The sequence below is a fragment of the Leptonychotes weddellii genome, chromosome 9 (genome assembly GCF_054177405.1).
Source record: "Leptonychotes weddellii isolate Sample4059 chromosome 9, ASM5417740v2, whole genome shotgun sequence".
In the NCBI taxonomy this organism is placed as follows: Eukaryota; Metazoa; Chordata; class Mammalia; order Carnivora; family Phocidae; genus Leptonychotes; species Leptonychotes weddellii.
The window spans coordinates 107,160,880-107,184,443 of record NC_138377.1 but is presented as its reverse complement, the minus strand read 5'-3'; the positions used below and the strand labels follow the sequence as shown (position 1 = coordinate 107,184,443).

Below are 23,564 nucleotides of genomic sequence, written 5' to 3'. Positions count from 1 at the left end.
CCAAAGGCAAGGGAAACAAAAGCAAAAATGAACTTTTGGGACTTGATCAAGATAAAAAGCTTCTGCACAGCAAAGGAAACAGTCAACAAAACAAAGAGGCATCCCATAGAATGGGAGAACATATTTGCAAATGACACTACAGATAAAGGGCTGGTATCCAAGATCTGTAAAGAACTTCTCAAACTCAACACCCAAAAAACAAATAATCAAGTCAAAAAATGGGCAGAAGACATGAACAAACACTTCTCAAAAGAAGACATACAAATGGCTAATAGACACATGAAAAAATGTCCATCATCATTAGCCATCAGAGAAATTCAAATCAAAACCACACTGAGATACCACCTTACACCAGATAGAATGGCAAAAATGGACAGGGAAAGAAACAACAAATGTTGGAGAGTTCGTGGAGAAAGGGGAAACCTCTTACACTGTTGGTGGGAATGCCAGTTGGTCCAGCCACTTTGGAAAACAGTGTCGAGTTTTGTCAAAAAATTAAATATAGAGCTACCCTATGACCCAGCAATTGCACTCCTGGGTATTTACCCCAAAGACACAGATGTATTGAAAAGAAGGGCCATATGCACCCCAATGTTCATATCAGCAATGTCCGCAATAACCAAACTGTGGAAAGTGCCGTGATGCCCTTCAACAGACAAATGGATAAAGAAGATGTGGTCCATATATATAATAGAATATTACTCAGCCATTAGAAAGGAAGAATACCCAACTTTTTCATCAACATGGATGGGACTGGAGGAGATTATGCTAAGTGAAATAAGTCAAGCAGAGAAAGTCAATTACCATATGGTTTCACTTATCTGTGGAACATGAGGAATAGCACAGAGGATATTAGGAGAAGGGAGGGAAAAATGAAGAGGGGGAATCAGAGGGAGAGATGAACCATGAGAGACTGTGGACTCGGAGAAACAAACTGAGGGTTCTAGGGGGGAGGGGGTGGCAGGATCGGTGAGCCTGGTGATGGGTATTAAGGAGGGCACATACTGCATGGAGCACTGGGTGTTATACGAAAACAATGGATTATGGATCACCACATCAAAAACTAATGATGTATTGTATGGTGACTAACGTAACATAATAAATTTAAATTAAATTTAAAAAATCCACACTATGTTGTACATTTTTATTTTAATTTTTTAAAATAATTATTTATTTATCTTAGAGAGAGACAATCAGGGGAAGGAACAGAGGGACAAGAAGGGAGACAGAATCTCAATCAGGCTCTGTGCTCAGCACAGCCTGATGTTGGGTTTAATCCCATGACCATGTGATCATGACCTGACCAAGAGTCACACACTTAATGAACTGAGCCACCCAGGTGACCCTGGGTTGTACATTTTTAATACCTGCCCTTTACAGCATAAATATTATATGTGATATACTTCTATACCTTGAAACAACAACCATGCACTACAAATACACTTATATATTAAAGTAAGTATTGTATAAATATACAGATGGGAAAATATACAAATGATTATTTGTAGGATCATATTTATTATACCAAAATATATTCTAGTGTTCCTATCATTAACATTCATTCTCAAATATTTCTCTCTCTCTCTCTCTCTATATATATATATTTTAATAATGGAAGTTCTGGAGTCTATTTCAGTATCTGTTAGGGCTCTTTTACTTTATGGTGTTCCAGTTATTAGTGTTCAAAGCTATTTTATTTATTATTATTGAGCTCATTTGAATGACCTTGCTCGATTCTGGAGAAATAAATACACACATTAAAATACAAACATACATACATACCTACCTATACATATACATAAGTATAAAGAGAACACAAAAACATTACTCATTGAAAGAATGTGTGACAAGAACATTGTCAAGAAAAAAACATTTACCTCTTCCTAAACTAAAACAAATCAAGTTTTCCAAAGCTCTACATCTGTCAATCCACATAGAACTCAGATAAAATAAAATTTAAAATTTGGAAAGGAGGCTAAAGACACTCACCAAAGAAAATGACATATAATGGGGCTGCATGGGTGGTTCAGTCAGTTAGGCATCTGCCTTCGGCTCAGGTCATGATCTCAGGGTCCTGGGATCGAGCCCCACGTCAGGCTCCCTGCTCAGCGAGGAGCCTGCTTCTCTCTCTCCCTCTGCTGCTCCCCCTGCTTGTGCTCTTTCTCTTGCTCTCTGTCAAATAAATAAAATCTTTTTTTAGAAAAGAAGATGACACATAATGAAGATATTATCCAGTAAGTCATTGGAAAGATGAATACAGAGACCCTAGGATGTGGCCCAGAACACATGACATATGAATTTAAAGGATGCTGGCATAGTTACTCACTGCTCTTCTCTGAAGTGGAGGACTTCATTCCATCCCGTCTACCTCAGAAAAACATGACAGAAAGAAAAGCAAACATATAATCTCTGAACATTCTCTACACTGAAAAATAACAAACCCAAAAATTGATTCCATTGTCAATATTTAAGTATGCAATGTTTCCTTCTTTTAGCCAACACCAATGAAACTTTCAGTACTCATCACAGTTGCTTGAGCTCTTAATTCAATCTTTCGTTTCCTCACTTATTACTCATGAACATGTTTCCCATGTACAAATATCTATTGACAACTCTATGTTCAAAGTGTGCAAATGAAGAAAGTCTGGGGCCATACAGCATATCTAAATTACACACTGCCTCATGAGATAGGAGGTTAATGCCTTGCTCCAAAATAAATAAGAGGCATGCTCACAGCAGTACTGTTTTGTCACTTAAGATCCTCAAATACAGCCAGGCTTTGAGAGTCTTATTTGTCCTATTAGAGGGCCACTCATCTGGACCTCAGATTGACATCTGGAATGAGTCCCTCAGCATCCTCAGACAATTGTGCTCATCATTGATCCAGACAAACATCCTCCCAAACAAATAAGCAATTCCATAGCCAGGCTTATTTTCTTCAGGCTTATCTACTGCATTATAAATAAAGAATAGTAAATGCACAAGAGATATTTTATTTAGTATCCGAATAATGGAACTCCTATGTACATAGAACAAAAGGCATATAACCTTGGATTTTTCTAATAAAATTACATAAAATCAACTGGGAAAATTTTTAAAAAATCGACTAAAATTTCAAGGAGAAATGGGGAAGTATTCGTAAATCTGGTAGCAAAAAGTTATGATTACAGTAGAAATATGAGTAGAAACATCTGTATCTGGACTTGCCAATAATAAAAAGATAAACAAATCAATATTTTGGCACATTTAATTTTCTTTACAAGATTATTAGCATACACTATAAAATGGTATAAAAAGGAAATAGATCAATGATTCCCAGAAATTATTCAGGTTACTTCCAGAAGAAATTTTTTTTATTTAATGAAGGAAAGAAAAAATAATGAATATTCATTTAATGAAGTAGGCACACTTATGAGGGAAAAAAAAACTATTATTAAATATTCTACCTTGGGCTTCTGAAATAATGAACCCAGAGAACGTGACCACACACACAGAATTTTAAAAGCATCAGAATAGCTGCTCATCTCTCTTCCCTAAAGTATGTTACTTGTTCAGTCTTTGTCCTGCAGCAAAACATCACAGATAATATAAGTTAGATCCAAAAATACATGAAATTAATTTAAAAATAAAGCAAATCATTTGTTCTGTAGTGATTATCATAGAGGAATCCCCACACTTCTAGTCCTTGCTACACATATCATAGCTGCTTGGTTCTTAGCTATCTTTGCCAGTTCATTTCTCCACTTATTTCCTCTCTGAATTATTCACTCTACAAATAGTCAATAATCCTCTCTACTATGCTGTGTAAATTGGTGGCACAGCGATTTTCTTTTTAAATGAGAAATTCTAACATTGTATTCTACCAAATAAAGACTTTATGAAAATGCTTTTTGATGGGTAAAATGAAGGGCACATGACAAGGTTGTTGTAAGACTTATATTCTGGAAGTAAGAGATAAGAACTTCAAAAACTTATTACAACATATAAAAACTGATGGAACAATGGTATGAATTAAAAAAAAAAAAGATGAGGGGTGCCTGGGTGGCTCAGTCGTTAAGCGTCTGCCTTCAGCTCAGGTCATGATCCCAGGGTCCTGGGATTGAGTCCCACATCGGGCTCTCTGCTTGGCTGGAGTCCTGCTTCTCCCTCTCCCACTCCCCTGCTTGTGTTCCTGCTCTCTCTGTCTCTGTCAAATAAATAAATAAATAAATTTTTAAAAATAATTAAATAAAAATTAAAAAATTAAAAAAGATCAAAATTTTCATAAGATAATGGAAATTATAAAATAGAACCAAATGGAAAAGAACATCAGGAGAGCAAGTCTTAAGAGAACTAAAATAGAATAAGCATGGCCAATCTTTATTCAAAACAGAATGCAGTTAATAATCCTAGAGTTCATGGATTGGCTAGCATAGGTCTTGAAGGATAAATGCTTGCAAGTGAACTGGGGAACTCAAAGTGCTAGTAGGTACAAGGAGCTGGACCTCAGAGGTTATGTAGTGTTTGATTCCATTTAAATGACACTTTGTTAAACACAAAACTATAAAAAACAGTGGTCACAAGAGATTATGGAGTAGAATGAAGGGTTGACTACAAAGGAATAAAATAAAGAAGATTTTTAGGGGTAATGGAACTCCTCCATATCATAATTGTCGTGTTAGATATACTATTCTATACACTTGTCAATAACCATATAACTGCATGTGACAAAGAGTGACTTTTCCTGTAGGTAAAATAAAAAATAAATTAAAGGTACAAATATAAAATTGAAAACAGCCTGGGACAGACACGTATTCACTGCATACTCTCATGGATTAGGCCCAAATATTTGTTAGCTGGCACACATGCAATGGAACACCATTTAACCAAGGAACAAGATATTCATAGATTAAATATTTAATACATGCAAGACTGGTAGAATTCAAAACCATGAAAACTGTGGGCTAGCACTAAAATGATGAAGTAGAAGTCCATCCTCATTTGCTTAGAATAGAAACAGTGTACTGTTCATCAACAGTGGTTTTGTCTCTCATTTTCTTTGGATTTCTTACATTCACTCAATAGGGCACTTTTTCGCTTGCTGCTTATGAGAAAGGATAGACCATGAAATCAGACAAACAATCATAACCCTAAAACATACTGAACCACTTGATTTACACATAGATACTGGAGATGACAATAAATGATGGAGGCTGCTTCAGCTATGAAGCCCACAAGTGAAAGTTTTTCATTGTACTTCTACATGAACATTAGTAAGAAAACCAGTATAATTTCTGTGGCAAAATTCTACTGATCTGAACAATCTCTAGTATCCTTGAGTATTATGCAGCTCATTTATTCTAGATACCTTTTCTGCATCTTAATGTTACAAGGCAAGGAAATGCTTTCTATTCAAAACAACATTGATTCTGTAACATCTAAAACAAAATACAAAAGCAAAAATGTACAATGATAAAAAATATATACACCCACTAATCAACAGGTGTCAGGAAATAGACTTCAATGGTATATATCACATTCAAGTTACTTAATTATGTCTACAATAAGAGTTTCCACTACTATCTAACAGAATACTCACTGTGCACAGACTTTTCCTTTAAATGCAACAAATATGATCTTAAAAATCCTGGTCAAACAGTTCCCCAAAATAGTAATACAGATTTACCATATTCTCACCCTTAAAAAAATTAAAAACATAGGTATACAAAAAAGCCTCTACACAAATGTTCACAGCAAAGTTATTCATAACAGACAAAAAGTGAAAACAACCCAAATATCCACTAAGTGATAAATGGATAAACAAAATGTGATATATCCATACAGTGGAATATTACTCATCCATAAAAAAAGGAATGGGGTTCTATTTTTTTTTATTATGTTCAGTTAGCCATTGTATAATACATAATTAGTTTTTGATGTAGTGTTCAATGATTCATTAGTTAAGCATGATACATGCTACAACATGGCTTAACTGTAAGAACATTTTGCTAAGTAATTAAGGGTAAAAATACTTGTCTGCACCTGTATTTGAACCATTTACAACAAGCTATGATTTTCCTTTATACCCTAAATCATTTTAATTTCTTCAAAACAAGGTTTGAATTTCTTCAAAACAGTATCATTATTATTAAAGCTAGGCAATTATAACCTTCCTTATATAGTACTATAATGTATTTATGGACTTTCTTAAATTTTGCCAGTTTCTCCTTTAATGTCTTTTATAAAAATCCTGAATCAATATTGTATTGTTTTCATATCTATTTAGTCTAACATAATCTAGAATATTTCCTCAGTGATATTACTATGTTTGAAAACTGACAGTTTGTGGAGGTTTTGTTTGGTTTGTTTTGTAGAGTATCACTCAACTTGGGTCTGATATTTTCTCATGAGTTGATTCAGGTTTATTCACTTTTGTCTGAGGTACTAAAGAAATAAGGCTAGGTTCTTCTCAGTGCTTCCTATCAGTGATGCCAGATGATTCCATCACTGGTAGTATTATCTTTCATCTCTTACTTAATTCAGGTGGTATCTGCCAGGTTCTCCACTACTCTTTTCTCTTTGCAACGAATAAGTATATCATGGAGGAGATAATCACAATCTATAAAAGTATCCTGTTTCTCCTCAAATTTTCTCAAAGTTTTAGCATCCTTTGATGTTTCCTGGTTGAAACAATTATTATGACCATTCCTGAGAATGTCTTTATATCATTTCTACCTCATTTATTATAGCTTTCTGTCACATAGCACTTTACTTTCTACCCTATTTACCCATTCATTCACTCATTCATTTACATACTGGTTTAATAACATTATAAACATATTATTATTAATCAGTTTTTTTTCATTCCTAAAGAGATTTACCATGTCCAGACATGCCTGAACTTTATGTCAAAACCAGAGGTGGCTCATTGCTCAGTGTCAAGCATCTTTGACAGATGCAGCCTTATCCATCTGTGAAAGCTTTCTCCTTCTGTACTTCTACTTCTCCTTCAGTATTCACAATGTTCCAGAAACCCAACTGTGAGTATCGTATATAGTCCATTTCCCCTCAAAATGCCAGAAGATAAAAAGGCAAAGTTAGAATAGCTTTGCACATTCCTTACATTATAAGACAGTTAAATTTCTAAACATAGTCTAGCCACTGTTGTGGCATAGTCAGGCAGAATTTGTCACTATTCTCTTTATCAATTTGGCCAACATTTTAGCTACTAGTTTTGAGTTGATAATTAATTATACTTGCAAGACACAAAGTGTTATCTTTAGAAAAGGGCCAGAATGAATACAGATAAGTGGGGAAAAGTAAACTGATTGTGAAACACATATTCAAAGGAGGTTAGACAGTTTAGAATCCAGACTATATGGTCATAAATCACAGAAAGAAAAAATATTCTAATGGGAGATTATGACATTTAAATTTCTATCAGTTGGGGATTTCTTCATTTATTTCAGCATTTGATAGACTTAGTTAGACTGACAACTCAATAACTGCTGTATGTAATTAAAATATGTGTATTTGAAACCCCACACACACTCACACACACAACACACAAATGAAACAGCAAAATAATGACCAGAACTCATTATCAACATTTTTTAATATTCTTCCTATAAAATTGGTTTATTGACCATATCTGCACAAGCACATATTTGTATCATTTTACATGAATGAAATACAATGTTATTGCCTCAAACATACTTGTTACTCAATAAGTGGTAGATAAACTTCTGAAAAGCTTGGATTTGCATATCAATTTAAACATACATTACCATATATAACAATATAATCCAATTGGATAAATGTATCAACATTAATTTACTTAGAATTATGATTTTAGGTAAACAGGTTACTTACAATTTTAAAAGTACAACTAAGGCTATAATGATTACCCTTGAGTTTACATACATCTTTGAACACTTCCTATTACATACTTAGGTAAATTTCTAAAAATAAAATTGTTAGTCAAAATGTGCTAATTTCCACCTAATATATTTTCCACTGTCTTCTGGAAAGACTATAACATACCAGGGGTTCCCAGTTCTCCACGCTTGGTTAACAAATGTACCTGTTAATCTGATAGGTGAAAAAAGACAATTGTTGATTTATTGCATTATGTGTGTGTCTATGTGTGTTCACACACATTTAAATTTCATTATATATTTATAATTATTTCATATATATTTAATCATTTAATTATAAAGATTGGTAGAGTTGAGCATATTATTATATGCTCTTGGCCATTCACAATGCTTTTCTCTTATGAATTGTTCATTTATGTGCTTCCCAATTTTGTACCGGGATGCTTGTCTTTTTCTAACTGATTTGAGTGAGGCTTTGATAGAATATTAACACTAAATTTGTCACATAAATTTTAAGCAAATATGCATATGTATTTTTATTTAACTGCAAAGAAATAGCCCAATCTTAAGTTACAAGGTTTTAGCGATTCTGTTTTTCTCTCCTCTAAACCCCCCATGCAGATAACATGAGAAAACAAAAGTAAACTTAGAAAACACAGTTTAATTGGGTTAAATATTGTATCCATTGCCTATGTATATTGTTGACTCAAGTTTTTATAAACTAGATTAAATATTAGCCTTGAAATATAGGAATCTTATTTTGAGATGTTGAAAAATTTACACCTGCTCAGATAAAATCAAAATAGACTGAAGTCAATGCATAAGGAGACTGGATACCATGAAGGAAGCTTAGAGACAATATTTCAATTCAAACTATGCTAAAGGAGAAAAGAAAGCAGGCAAGATTTTGGTCACTAATTCCCTGGTGCCATTACAGATGAAATGTGGCAGAAATACATTCAATTTTGAAATTTAAATTATTGGTTATAAATGGAAAGGGGTTCATATCACTAATTCCTTATACAGTGCTGGTTTCACATTGTTTAGTTTATGATGGCATGTAGCACTGATTTATATGACTCTCTTGTGAGGAAAATACAGCAAAGGAGCTAAAATAATTTTAATGAAAATAAAATGGAGATATAATTCTCACATATTTTTACCATGTGTCTGAGTTAATCTGATCATTGTTCAGGTTCTTGTTTAACCAATGCTCTAGTTCAGGGATTGGTAAACTCAAGCCCACAGTCTGCTGTTGGAAACAAACTTTTGCTGGAATACAGCAACACTTATTCAATTACACATTATGTTTGGCTGCTTTCATACTACAACAGTAGAGTGGAGTAATTGTAACAGCCTGAAAAACTAACATGGTTATTTGGCCCTTTACAGAAAAGATTTGCCAACCCTTGGTCTACTATAATAGAGACTGAGGTGATAATTCCAAGTAATTAAAACTTGAATATTAAAATATGGAAGTATAGGAAGACTGGAAAAGTAGAGTCTTCATATTTAGTTTGAATTTTCTCATGTCAGGCTGACATACAATGGAGGCAACTCTATTTTGATTTTTTGAGTTCAAGCATAGTAATAAGGCCAGAGTTCCTGCTAGGCAGGTCCCTGAATTAATGGTCCTCAGTCATGCTTTCTTTTTGCTTTCTCCTTCTATACATCATCACCACAGAGACCACTGTTACCACTGTCCTCACACATGGGAAGTAACTCCATTGGTCCTCCATTTCTATGTTCTTCTGCCTCTTAAATCTAATGGCAGAATGGATACACAGATAGACAGGCAGACAGATAGATGATAGACAAACAGGTAAAATGGATGAAAGATTATTGATAGGTAGATATATACAGATTGATTATGGAAAATAAATTGGCAGGTAGATAGATGAAAGTAGAATTGGGCTGAATTTGAGAATCATTAACATAAGACCTAACAATATCAATCAGAGTGTTTCTCAAAACAGCATTTGTTTCCACAAAACCATATTTATCTTACATGTCCATTGGAATGCTAGTTCTAAATTTCTCACAAGATCATAGAAGAACAATAGTATGTTTTGTGATGGTGTGCATGGCAAAAACTGCAACAGCGTTCCTTTTCTGCATGGTTGTCATGGGGGTGACATGTTGGAGTCATGCCAAAGTGAAAAAAAATGCCATTCGTATCAAATTTTATCTTTCCCAAATTCAGAAGTTATAAAATGCCTATGCCCCACTTATCTTCAATAAAAAGATGGTATTTCAAGAGCTAGATCAATTCTGTGTTAAGAGAACTCAATTCAAATGTTTACAATAGTTATCAATTAATTAAATGAAATTATTTCTATCATCAATTCACCCCAATCTTTTTACCCTGCTTTTTCTCATTAACACTCTTGCAACTATAAGTCATCCACATACTCTCTAACTTATTTTTTCACTATACATACCATGAAAGCAAAACCAGACATTTAAAATGTGGAATGATTATTTTTTATAAGACTATGCGTGTAAGATAAGAATGTTAAAAAAACTGAATTCCCTGTCAAAGGAGCTCATTTTTTTAAAAGATTTTATTTATTTATTTATTTATTTATTTATTTGACAGAGAGAGACAGTGAAAGAGGGAACACAAGCAGGGGGAGTGGGAGAGGGAGAAGCAGGCTTCCCACGGAGCAGGGAGCCCGATGAGGGGCTTGATCCCAGGACCCAGGCATCATGACCTGAGCCGAAGGCAGACGCTTGACGAACTGAGCCACCCAGGCGCCCCTCAAAGGAGCTCATTTTATCAAAACCATGAAACAGAAACAGAGAGGAAAACATAAGACAAACTGTTTAATTAAGAGCTCTTCGGAACTACCCTTTGTTAAAATATCAAATCCTGCTTTGTTAGCCAAAATTTTTGTTCCTACTATTTTCTAGAACTATCCAAAGAAGGAAATGGTTTTCTCATTGAAAAAAATGTGCAATATTGTTTTTATTATCTTTAAAGTACTAGGGATAAAAAAGTCAAACCAGAATTCTACATTCAGTAACAACATTCCTCAATAAAGAAGGCTAAATTTAAAAAAAAATGCTAAATAAAGCTACTGTCATTTAAAAGAAAACTGTCATATAACAGAAAACTGAGAAAAATTGCCACCAGTAGTTCTGGTGCTAAAGAAAATTCTATAGGAAGATATATAATAGTAACAGAAGGAAACCTGGATCTTCAGGATAGAAAAGCACTGAAACTGGTTTATATTTAAGAAATAGGATTTTTTTCTCTTATGTTAGGAAAATATACCTATTTAGAACAATTATATCACTGGCTGTAGGGTTTATTGCAAATGTAGATACATGACAAATCTAGCATAAAAGGGGACAGGAACTAGGGAAATGGACATATATGGTTGTAAGATTCTTATGTTTATGTGAAGTGATAATATTTAGTCTTAAAATATTGAAAACAACTAAATATGTATATTTTAATCACTAGAATGTGCACTAAAATATGCAAAGAGATAGAGCTAAGAAGGTAAAAGAAGATGGAATTCTGAAAAAAAAATGCAATCAAAGAAGGCACAGAAGAAGGAATAGAAGAACAAAAAACAGAAGAGAAACAAGGGAGGGGAGTTCACACTTAAACATAAATGATAAAAATGGTTGACTTAAATCTACCATTTCAAAAATTATACTAAATGTAAATTGGAATAAATAATCCATCTGTTAAAGCTTAAAACATATACCCACTATATGCTGTCTAAAATGACAAAACTTTACATTTAAAGATATAGGTTGGGAAAAAAAGATGAAAAGATATACCATGCAAACAGTAAGCATATGAAGACTAGAGTGGCTTTATTAATTTCAGATAAAGTAAACTTCAAGACTATGTTACCAGAGATAGAGACATTTTATAAGAGGGTCAAATTATAAGGAATACATTAATAATTATGGATGTTTGTCAATAATAACGGTTTCAAATTACGTGAAGTGAAACTGATAGAAATAAAAGGAGTTATAGACAAATCCATAATCACAGTTGATGATTTTAAATTCAACTCCTTTGGTAATTTATAGAACAAAACAAAGTATCAACATAGAAGAATGCAAAAATACTACCAAACCTCTCCAAATGGACATTTATAAAACACTATAGCCAATGACTTTAGAACATATGCACTTGTTCAAATTTTCCATGGTATGTTCACCAAGATAAACCACATATTAGGCCAAAAACCAAGTCTCAAAACTTTAAAATCATTCAACTGATAAAGAATATGTTCAATAACCATAATAAAAATTAGAAATCCATAAAATAAAATATCTTTAAAGAAAAAGAAATGGTGAAGGATGTATATATTTGTGTAGCTAATGAGATTTGTATAGCTAATGAAACTCTATGATTTTTCACTGTTTTAAAGTTTCATCGTCACATGAAAGAGTAAGTCTGCAAAGAATTAAAATGCCAATTCCTGAATAATGGTTCCACAACTCAGGAAAAGCTTTGGCAGAAATAAATATTTACTGTCATTAAAGTAAGGCATCTTACCTAAAGCTAAGAAAACTCCAGTTATTAAAATATCATTGAATAAAATACTTCAAATTTGGGGAAAAAAAAACAATGTTAGAGCAAAGGGAATAATTTTGACTGAGAGCCACAATTCAAAACTATTGAGAATCAATAAGATGGTGACTCAGGAGGTTCCTGAGTTTATCTCCTCCCTCAGACAGACTGAATGTATAGCTACAGATTGAACAATTTCCTCTGAAAGAGATAAGAAAATAGCTGAGCTTCTAATTGGCAATCATCTAGGAGCTGGCTGCAATCTTCTACAGAAACCAAGGATGCAGGTGGATACTTCTCACACCTTTTCCCTTTATCCTACTCCAATAATAAAACCAAGTTTACCATTATTTCCCACTTTTGCAACATTCACCTGAGTGACACGCCCTAAGATCACCTGGCTTTAACAGCCCAGAGGGCTTGCATTTACAAATTCCACAGGACTGTAGAAAACAAAGTTCTTAATGGGTTCAGGAGCATACTTCCATGGTTATACACCTAAGCCACAGAAGAAGAAGCAGGCAAAAAAATCCAAATCATGTGTGGAACATAAGGAATAGCAAGGGGGACATTAGGAGAAGGAAGGGAAAAAGGAAGGGGGGATATCGGAGGGGGAGATGAACCATGAAAGACTATGGACTCCGAGAAACAAACTGAGGGTTTTAGAGGAGAGGGGGTGGGGATGGGTTAGCCCAGTGATGGGTATTAAGGAGGGCACGTATCGCATGGAGCACTGGGTGTTACACAAAAACAATGAATCGTGGATCACTACATCAAAAACTAATGATATATTGTATGGTGACTAACATAACAAAATAAAATTTAAAAAAATCCAAATCATGAAAAGATTTGGGGGGCGCCTAGGTGGCTCAGTCGTTAGGCGTCTGCCTTCGGCTCAGGTCATGATCCCAGGGTCCTGGGATTAAGCCCTGCATCGGGCTCTCTGCTTCGCAGAAAGCCTGCTTCTCCCTCTCCCACTCCCCATGCTTGTGTTCCCTCTCTCGCTGTGTCTCTCTCTGTCAAATAAATAAATAAAATCTTTAAAAAAAAAAAGATTTGGCAGCAATAAATATTTTTATTTATTTATGAACACACACACAGGTTCCCCCTGGAAGGGGTTTAACTATAAAGTTTCACACCTGCTGCCTAAGGGGCAAGCTTCTAATCAGCCTGCATCTAGGTGCAGACTGATCCTCCCCTTTGGGACACTTATGGGTGTTGCCATACCCTCAATTAATGAGAGCCACAATGGTACAAAGAAGGCATGGACAATCATGAAGGTTTGAAAGACAACTAGGAACTCAGGATGAGTTGATCAGTGTGGTTCATCTCCTATAAGAGACCATTCTGTCTAATTAATAAATCTAATTAGTCTTAAAAAATCTTAATAAAATGGAGATAAGTGATTTACCTGATCAAAATATGATCAAAATAATGATCACAGGTACGTTCACCAAGGTCAGGAAAGCAATGCATGAACAAAGTAAGAATTTCAACAGAGATAGAACGTTTTTAAAAATATTTTATTTTTAAGTAATCTCTACACCCAACATGAGGCTCAAACCTACAACCCTGAGATCAAGAGTCACATATTCTCCTGACTGAGCCAGTGAGGTGCCCCTATAGTATTTTTTTTTCTAAATACCAAGCAAATGAATGGATAAAGGAGATGTGGCATATATATACAAAAGAATGTTACTCAGTTGTAAAAAAAGAATGAAATCTTGTCATTTGCAGCAACACAGATACACCTACAGGGTATTATGGTAAATAAATGAAAGGAAGAAAAATACCATAGGATTTCACTTATATGCGTGATCTAAAAACCAAAAGAACACACACACAACAAAAAAAGTCTCATAAATACAGAGAATAAACTGATGATTGCCAGAGGGAAGGGTACAGGGAGGAACAAAGTAGGTGAAGGAGATTAAGAGGTACAAACTTCTAGTTATAAAATAAATCACTAATGAAAGTAGAGCATAGGGAATGTATAGGCAATAACATTGCAATAATTTTGTATGGTGACAGATGGTAACTACACTTACTGTGGTGAGCACTGCATAATGTACGGAATTGTCAAATCACTCTGTTGTACACCTAAAATGAATGTAACACTGTATGTTAACTAAAGTCCAATAAAAAAGTGTAAAAAAGGGAGCCTGGGTGGCTCAGATGGTTAAGCATCTGCCTTCGGCTCAGGTCATGATCTCAGGGTCCTGGGATCGAGTCCCACATCGGGCTCCCTGCTCCTTGGGAGCCTGCTTCTCCCTCTGCCTCTCTCTGTCTCTAATGAATAAATAAATAAAATCTTTAAAAAAAAAAGTGTAAAAAAAAGTAGCAAACATGAACCACAAAGGTAAAGAATACAATAACTGAACCAAAAAATTCTATAGAGGGGTCCAATAGTAGACTAAAACAAGTGACTCTGGATTAGCAAAATTGAGGAAAGGGTAATTTATTCAGGCAGATTAGCTAAAAGAAAAATAGGGGCGCCTGGGTGGCTCAGACGGTTAAGCGTCTGCCTTCGGCTCAGGTCATGATCCCAGGGTCCTGGGATCGAGCCCCACATCGGGCTCCCTGCTAGGCAGGGAGCCTGCTTCTCTCCCTCTGCCTCTGCCTCTCTCTCTCTCTCTGACTTTCATGAATAAATAAATTAAAAAAAAAGAAAAATAAATGAAAAAGTGAAGACAGCTTAAGGGACTTAGGAAACACCATCAATTTGACTAATATACACTATATTATAGAGGTCCCAGAAGAAGAAAACAGAGAAAAAGGGATCAGAAGACTTATTTGAAAAAATAATGGTTGAAAACTTCCTTAAATGGGGAAAGAAATAGAAAACCAGATCCACAAATCCCAGACAATACCATAAAAGAAACCTAAAAAGATTCACATGAAGACATAATTACATTGTCAAAGACAAGGAAGAAAATCTTAAAAGCAGCAAGAGAAAGCAACTTGTTACATACAAGGCAACCCCCATAAAACTATCAATAAATATTTCAGCAGAAACCTTGCTGGCCAGAAGGGAGTATGAGGATATATTCAAACTGCTAAAAGAAAAAAACAAAACAGGGGCACCTGGGTGGCTCAGTCGTTAAGCGTCTGCCTTCGGCTCAGGTCACGGTCCCACGGTCCTGGGATTGAGCCCTGCATTGGGTTCCCTACTTGACAGGAAGCCTGCTTCTCCCTCTCCCACTCCCCCTGCTTGTGTTCCCTCTCTTGCTGTCTCTCTCTCTGTCCAAAAAATAAGTAAAAATCTTAAGAAAATAAAAAATTAAAAAAAAGAGAAAAACAAAACAATAAAAACTACCAACCAAGAATATTCTACCCAGCAAAGTGGTTCCTCAGAATTAAAAGAGATACAGAGTTTTCCAGGCAAACAAAAGATCAAAAAGTTCATCACTACCAGACAAGCCCTACAATACATGTTAAAGGGTGTTCTTCAAGCAGAACTGAAGGGATGTTAATTAATAATAAGAAACTGTATTAAAGTATAAAAATTAATAGTAAAGTTAAATATAGAGATAAATTCAGAATAGTCTAAAGTTGTAATAATAATGAGTAAATCACTTATAACTAGAATAAAGAGGGATGCCTGGGTGGCTCAGTCAGTTAAGCATCTTGCTTCGGCTCAGGTCATGATCCCAGGGTCCTGGAATAGAGCCCCGCATTGGGCTCCCTGCTCAGCAGGGAGTCTGCTTCTCCCTCTGCCTGCTCTGCCTGCCACTCCCCCTGCTTGTGCTCTCTCTCTTTCTGACAAATAAATAAATAAAATCTTTAAAAAAAAAAAAGATTAGGGGCGCCTGGGTGGCTCAGTCATTAAGCGTCTGCCTTCGGCTCAGGTCATGATCCTACGGTCCTGGGATCGAGCCCCGCATCGGGCTCCTTGCTCGCCAGGAAGCCTGCTTCTCCCTCTCCCACTCCCCCTGCTTGTGTTCCTGCTCTCGCTGTCTCTCTGTCAAATAAATGAAATCTTTAAAAAAAAAAAAAGATTAAAAGAAAAAAATTAAATAACTATAGTAACAATTTATTGTGGATACACAATGTAAAAAAGATGTAAACAGTGACCTCAAAAATATAATAAGTTGTGTTAGGGCATATTTGTATACATTTGACATTATTATCAGCTTAAAATAGACTGTTATACATAAAAGATGTTTTATTTAAGCCTCAAAGTATAAGCCTATACTAGAAACACAAAATATAAAAACAAAGGCATCAAAGCATACTACTATAAAAAATTATCAAATCATAAAGGAATAGATTAAGAAAGGAAAAACAAACCAAAGGCATTACAAAACAATTTCTAAATTGTAAATAAACAATTAAAATAGCAACAGTAAGTCCAAACCTTAATTAACAGTAAGTCCAAATCAATAATTACTTTAAATGTAAATGGACCAAGGTCTCCAATCAATAGACAAAGTGGATAGACAGATTATTTTTAATTGATAATTAAATAAACAAACAATACCCAACTATATATTGCCTATAAGACCCAATTATATATTACCTACAAGAGACTCAAGTAAACATTAAGGACATACATAGAAATAAAGTGAAGGGATGGAAAGAGATATTCCATGCAAATAGAAACCAAAATAATGCAGGGGTAGCAATACTTATATCAGAAAAAAATAGACTTTAAGCCAAAGACTGTAAGAAGAGACATAAAAGTCATTATACAATGATAATGGGATCAATTAAGAGGATATGACAACTGTCAATATTTATCCACCCAATTAACACCTAAATACATAAAGCAAATATTGACAGATTGAAAAGGAGGAATATATGATAATACAATATTAACAGGGAACTTCAATAATCTATTTTCAACAAGAGATAGATCATCCAGATGCAAAATCAATAAGGAAACACTGAATTTAAACTACTTATTGGACCATATGTACTCTAGACATATACATAAGATTCTAACTAAAAGCAGCAAAATACAAATTGTTCTCAAGTGAACATGGAACATTTTCTAGGACAGATATCAGACTACAAAATAAGTCTTAATATATTTAAGAAGATTGTTTATAGCAGCAATGTCCACAATAGCCAAAATATAGAAAGAGCCCAGATGTCCATCAACAGATGAATAGATAAAGAAGTGGTATGTATATACCATGGAATATTATTCAGCCATCAAAATAATGAAATCTTGCCATTTGCAAAGGTGTGGATGGAACTAGAAAGTATTATGCTAAGTGAAATAAGTCAGAGAAAGAAAAAATCGTATGATTTCACTCATGTGGAATTTAAGAAACAAAACAGATGAACATAGGAAAAATAAAATAAGATATGAAGGAAAAAATAAAATAAGATGAAAACAGAGGAGGTCAAACCATGAGACTACTAACTATAGGAAACAAACTGAGGGTTGCTTGAGGGGACGTGAGGGGGATAGGGTAATTGGGTGATGGGCACTAACAAGGGCACTTAAAGTAATAAGCTCAGGGTGTTATATGCAACTGATGAATCACTAAATTTTACCTCTGAAATAATATAGTATATGTTAATTAAATTGAATTCAAATTGAAAAAAAAATTAAAGTAAAAAGAAGATTGAAACCATATTAAACAGCTTTTCTCCACAATGGTATGAAATGAGAATCAATTACAAGGAAACTGAAAAATACACAAATATGTAGAGATTAAACAGTATGTTCCAAAAAATCAATATCTCAAAGAAAAAATAAAAAACAACATATAAAAACTTAAATATGCAGGGCGCCTGTGTGGCTCAGTTGGTTAAGCGACTGCCTTCGGCTCAGGTCATGATCCTGGAGTCCCGGGATCGAGTCCCGCATCGGGCTCCCTGCTCTGCAGGGAGTCTGCTTCTCCCTCTGACCACCCCCCCCCTTCATGTGCTCTCTCTCTCATTCTCTCTGTCTCAAATAAATAAATAAAATCTTTAAAAAAAAAAAAACTTAAATATGCAGCAAAATCAGTTTTAAGAGGGCAGTTTATTATGATAAACACCTACATTAAGAAAAAAAAAAGGTCTCAAATAAGCAAACTTCACACCTCAAGCAACAAGAAAAAGAACTAAGCCAAAAGTTAACAAAAGGAAAGAAATAACAAAGATTAGAGCAGAAATCAATAGAGACTACAAAAACAATAGAAAATCTCAATGAAACTAAGATATAGTTTTTGTGAAAAGATAACCAAATAACCAAAATAGAAAAACAAACAAAAAACCTTTGGCTAGACTTACCAAGAAAAAAAAGACTCAAAATTATAAATGAAAGAGGAGACATAATGGCTAATAAACAGAAATTAAAATAATCATAAGAGACTACTTTAACAATGTATACCACCAAACTGGATAATCCATTAGAAATGGAAAAATTCCTAAAAACATAATACCTATGAAGACTGAATCATGAAGAAATAGAAAATCTGAACAGATTAACTACCAGTAAGGAGGCTGAATCAGTAATCAAAAATTCCCCAACAAAGAAAAGTCCAGGACCAGATGGTTTCATTAGTAAAATTCTAACAAACATTTAAGTAAGAAGTAATCAATGCTTCTTAAAATATTCCCAAAAAATAGAAGATAAGGGAACACTCCCAAACTCATTTTATGAAGCCAGCATTACCCTAATACCAAAACCAGACAAGAACACACATGAAAAGAAAATTATAGGCTGATATCCCTGATCAACACAGATGTAAAAATTCTCAACAAAATATTAGCAAACCAATTCAACAATACATTAAAATGATCTTAAGACCATAGATCATACACCATCAAATGGGATTTATTCCAGAGATGCAAGGTAGTTCAGCGTGTGCAAATCAATAAATATGAAATACACCACATAAACAAAATGAAGAATAAAAATCATAGAATCTTTAAATAATTTTTAAAAATCAACATCTGTTCATGATAAAATCTCTCAACATGATAAAATCTCTCAATTTTAGAGGAAATATATCTCAACATAATAAAAGCCATGTATGACACACCCACAGCTAGCATCATACTCAAAAGTAAAAAAAAGCAGAAAGCTTTCCCTCTAAGATCAGGAACAAAACAAAGGATGCCCACTCTTGCCACTTTTATTCAACACTACTGGAAGTCCCAAACAACGCAATTAGGCAAGAAAAAGAAATAAAAGGAATCCAGATCAGAAAGAAAAAAAATAAAACTGTCACTATTTGCAGATGACATGTTATATATAGAAAACTCCAAAGACTCCCAACAAAGAACCATTAGACGTAATAAACAATTTCAGTAAAGTTACAGGACACAAAAATCAATACATAAAAATCACTTCTGTTTCTATACACTGACAATAAACTTTTGAAAAGAGAAATTAAGAAAATAATATAATTTATAATAGCATCAAAAATAATAAAATACTTAGGAATAAATTTAAGCAAGGAGGTGAAAGATCTGTTCACTGAAACCTACAAGACATTAGTGAAAGAAATTAATGAAAGAAATATTCTGTCTTTATGGATTGGAAGAATTAATAGTTAAAATGGTCATACTAGGGGCACCTGGGTGGCTCAGTCGTTAAGCGTCTGCCTTCGGCTCAGGTCATGATCCTAGGGTCCTGGGATCAAGCCCCGCATCGGGCTCCCTGCTCGGCAGGAGGCCTGCTTCTCCCTCTCCCACTCCCCCTGCTTGTGTTTCCTCTCTCGCTGTCTCTCTCTCTGTCAAATAAATAAATAAAATCTTTTAAAAAAAATGGTCATAATACAAGCAATCCACAGTTTAAATTAAATCTCTATAAAAATTCCAATGGAATTTTTTTAAAAAGTAGGAAAAATTTCTGAAATTTTTGTGAGACCAGAAGAGACCCTGGTCAGTCAAAGCCATCTTGAGAAAGAAGAACAAAGACAGAGGTATCACACTTCCTGATTTCAAACTATATTACAAAGATATAGTAATCAAAACAGTATAGTATAAAAACAGATACATAGATCAATAGAACAACATAGAGAGACCAGACATAAATCCATTCAGCTTTGGTCAATTAATTTTCAACAAAGAAGCCAAGAATACACAAGAAGGAAAGAATAGTATCTTCAGTAAATTGTATTGAAATCCTGGACAGCCACATATAAGAAAATAAAATGAAATAAAACCAGACCCCTATTGTACACAATACACACACAAAAATTAACTCAAGATGGATTAACAACTTGAATATAAGACCTGAAATCATAAAACTCCATAGAGACAGGTCCTTGACATTGGTCTTGGCAATAATTTTTTGGATTTCACCTGAGGCTACATCAAACTAAATAGCTCCTGCTCAGCAAAGGAAGTCATCAACAAAATGAAAAGGCAACCTATATAATGGGAGAAAATATTTGCAAACCACATATCTGATAAGGGGTTAATAGCCAAAATACACAAGGAACTCCTAGAACTCAATAACAAAACAAACAAATAACCCAATTTAAAAATGGGCAAGGACCTATGTCTTCCAAAGACATACAAATGTTCAACAGGCACATATAAAGGTGTTCAACATCACTAATCATGAGGGAAATGCAAATCAAAACCACAATGTGATATTACCTGTCACCTCCTAGGAGTTCTATTATTAATAAGACACCAGTGGCACCTGGGTGACTCAGTTGATTAAGCTTCTGACTCTTGGTTTCGGCTCAGGTCATGATCTCATGAGTTATGAGATAGAGCCCCAAGTCAGGCTCTGCGCTCAGCAAGGAGTCTGCTTGAAGATTCTCACCCTCTACCCCTCTCCCCACTGTCACAGGTGTGCACGCTTCCTCTCTCTCTCTCTCTATCTTTCTAAAGTAAATAAATTTTTAAATTAAAAAAAAAACAAGACATGAGATAAATCCTGGTGACAATGAAGAGAATAGGGAACCCTTGTACACTATTAGTGGGAATATAAATTGGTACACCCACTTGGAAAACAGTATGCAAATTTCTCAAGAAATTAAAATGGAACTACTACATCAACCAGCAATCCCACTTTTGGGTATACATACAAAGGAAATAAAATTATCTTGAAGAGGTAGCTGTACTCCCATTTTCACAGCAGCATTATTCATAGTAGCCAATATATGGAAACAACTTATGTGTCTGTTAACAAATGAGTCAATAAGGAAAAATGGTGTGTATATATAAGATAGATAAATATAGATAAAATGGATTAAATTATAATTATATGTAATTTATAATACATAATTGTGATTATGTAATATTTTATTATAATATAATGGACTGTCATTAATCCTTAAAAACAAAGAAATCTTCTCTTCTGTGACAACATGGATGAACCTGGAGGTCATTATGCTAAATGAAATAAGCCAGCTAGAAAGACAAATCAAATACTGCATGGAATCACTTACATGAGAAATCTTTTTACAAAAAAAAAGTCAACCTCATAAGCAAAGTAGAAAAGCAGTTTCCAGGGGCTTGGGGATGTAGTAAATAGGGAGAGGTTGGGAAGGGGTATGAAGTTTCAATTATAAGATGAAGGACATCTGAGGATCTAACACAAAATATGGTGACTATAATTTGTAACACTGCATTTGTTAAGAGAGTAGAATTTAAATATTCTCACCAAAAAAAGAAAAGCAAATATGTGAGGTGTAGATGTTTTAATTAACTTGATGGGGAAAATCCTTTCACATTGTGTGTATGTGTATATACTATATATATACACATGTATATATACACATGTTAATTAAAACATCTATATACACATATACACATACGTGTATATGTTTGTGCTATATAACATACATATATATGTATATATATGTGTGTATTATATATATCAAATCATCTCTAATTATCACTTTATAGATCTTACAATTTCATATCATACTTTAAAGATCTTACAATTATATATGTCAGTTATATCTCAATAAAACTGACAAAAATTTAGGAAGATTTTTTAAGCAGTAGCAACTGACACAACTAAGCCCTTATATTTCCATAGGCAACAAAGAGAGCATTTCCCTTGCATCACAACAAACCTGAAGACAGACCCAAAGTGGTATCAGTGCTGACCCTCTCCCTTCCCTGCATAAATTCAAGAGTTAGCCAAGTGCCAATGCTAAAATAGAATTATACAACATGCACATGGAACATACTTAGAAGGGAGGCCCAAAGAATAATCCTGTTCTCATGTAGCAAATTCAGACATGTTTAATGGGTTTTATCCACTATTTTTAAATACAGACATCCCTGACTTATGATGGTTTGACGTACAATTTTTTGACTTTATGTTGCTTAAAAGTGGTACATACTCAGTAGAACTGAATTTAAAATACTGAATTGTAATCTTTTCCAGGGCGAGTGACATACAGTATGATACTCTCTTGTGATTCTAGGCAGAGGGAGCAAGTAGCAGCTCCTAGTCATCCAGAGGATCATTAGGGTAAAAAATTGATAAACTTATAACCACTCTATACCTATATAACCATCCTGTTTTTCACTTTCAGTAATCAACAAATTACATGAGTCAACATTTTATTATAAAAAATAGGCTTTGTGTTAGATGATTTTGACCAATTGAGGCTAATGTAAATGTTCTGAGCATGTTTAAGATAGGGTAGGCTAAGCTATGATGGTATTTTGGTATGTTGGGTGTATTAAATGCATTTTCAACTTATAACATTTTCAAATTATGATAGGTTTATCAGTACATAACCCCACTGCATGTTGAGAAAGATCTGTAAACCATTTTATTCTCAGAGTTAATATCTACATGTCTATGTCTCAGAAAAAAAAAATCACTAAATTTTATGTTCTTCTCTTTCAACATTGTCAAACATGAGGTTCTCAAATTACTCAAATCATATCACTTGTCTCTCTGAATCACTCTCATTCCTTTGTTATATTCTCTCTCATTATTTATGACCTCTCATTTTCACAAATTTGTTTATTTCTGAACTTTAATGAAATTCTTACTTTTAGATATTGCAGCATAAGACAATAGAAAAAAAATCCCTGTCAAGTAGGAGCTCATTTTATATGTGTGTGTGTGTGTGTGTGTGTGTGTGTATATATATATATGGGGGAGACAGAACACCAGGCATAAAATGAATCAAAATTGGTGTGTGCATTGATAAGGATATAAACACAACACTTAAGTGTTGGAACTAGGGAGCCAAAGCAAATAGGATTCAATGAATGCAGCTATTTACATTAAGGCATAT

General features: G+C 34.2%; 1 long non-coding RNA gene and 1 other non-coding gene across 2 annotated transcripts in view; both read right to left on the bottom strand.

The window, feature by feature from the left end:
• Positions 1 to 1,599: 1,599 nt before the first annotated feature.
• The window catches only part of LOC115939458 (uncharacterized), a 185,639-nt gene continuing 163,674 nt past the window's right edge, over positions 1,600 to 23,564 (bottom strand). Inside the window, exons 7-9 of the long non-coding RNA XR_014148744.1 lie at positions 3,447 to 3,563; positions 2,327 to 2,364; positions 1,600 to 2,172 (exon numbers count right to left, since the gene is read on the bottom strand). This is a non-coding gene — a long non-coding RNA (uncharacterized LOC115939458). The remainder of the gene's footprint in view (positions 2,173 to 2,326; positions 2,365 to 3,446; positions 3,564 to 23,564) is intronic.
• LOC115939478 (small nucleolar RNA SNORD109A) lies at positions 2,819 to 2,885 on the bottom strand. Its single transcript, XR_004074282.1, has one exon. It is a non-coding gene; the product is annotated as a small nucleolar RNA SNORD109A (small nucleolar RNA).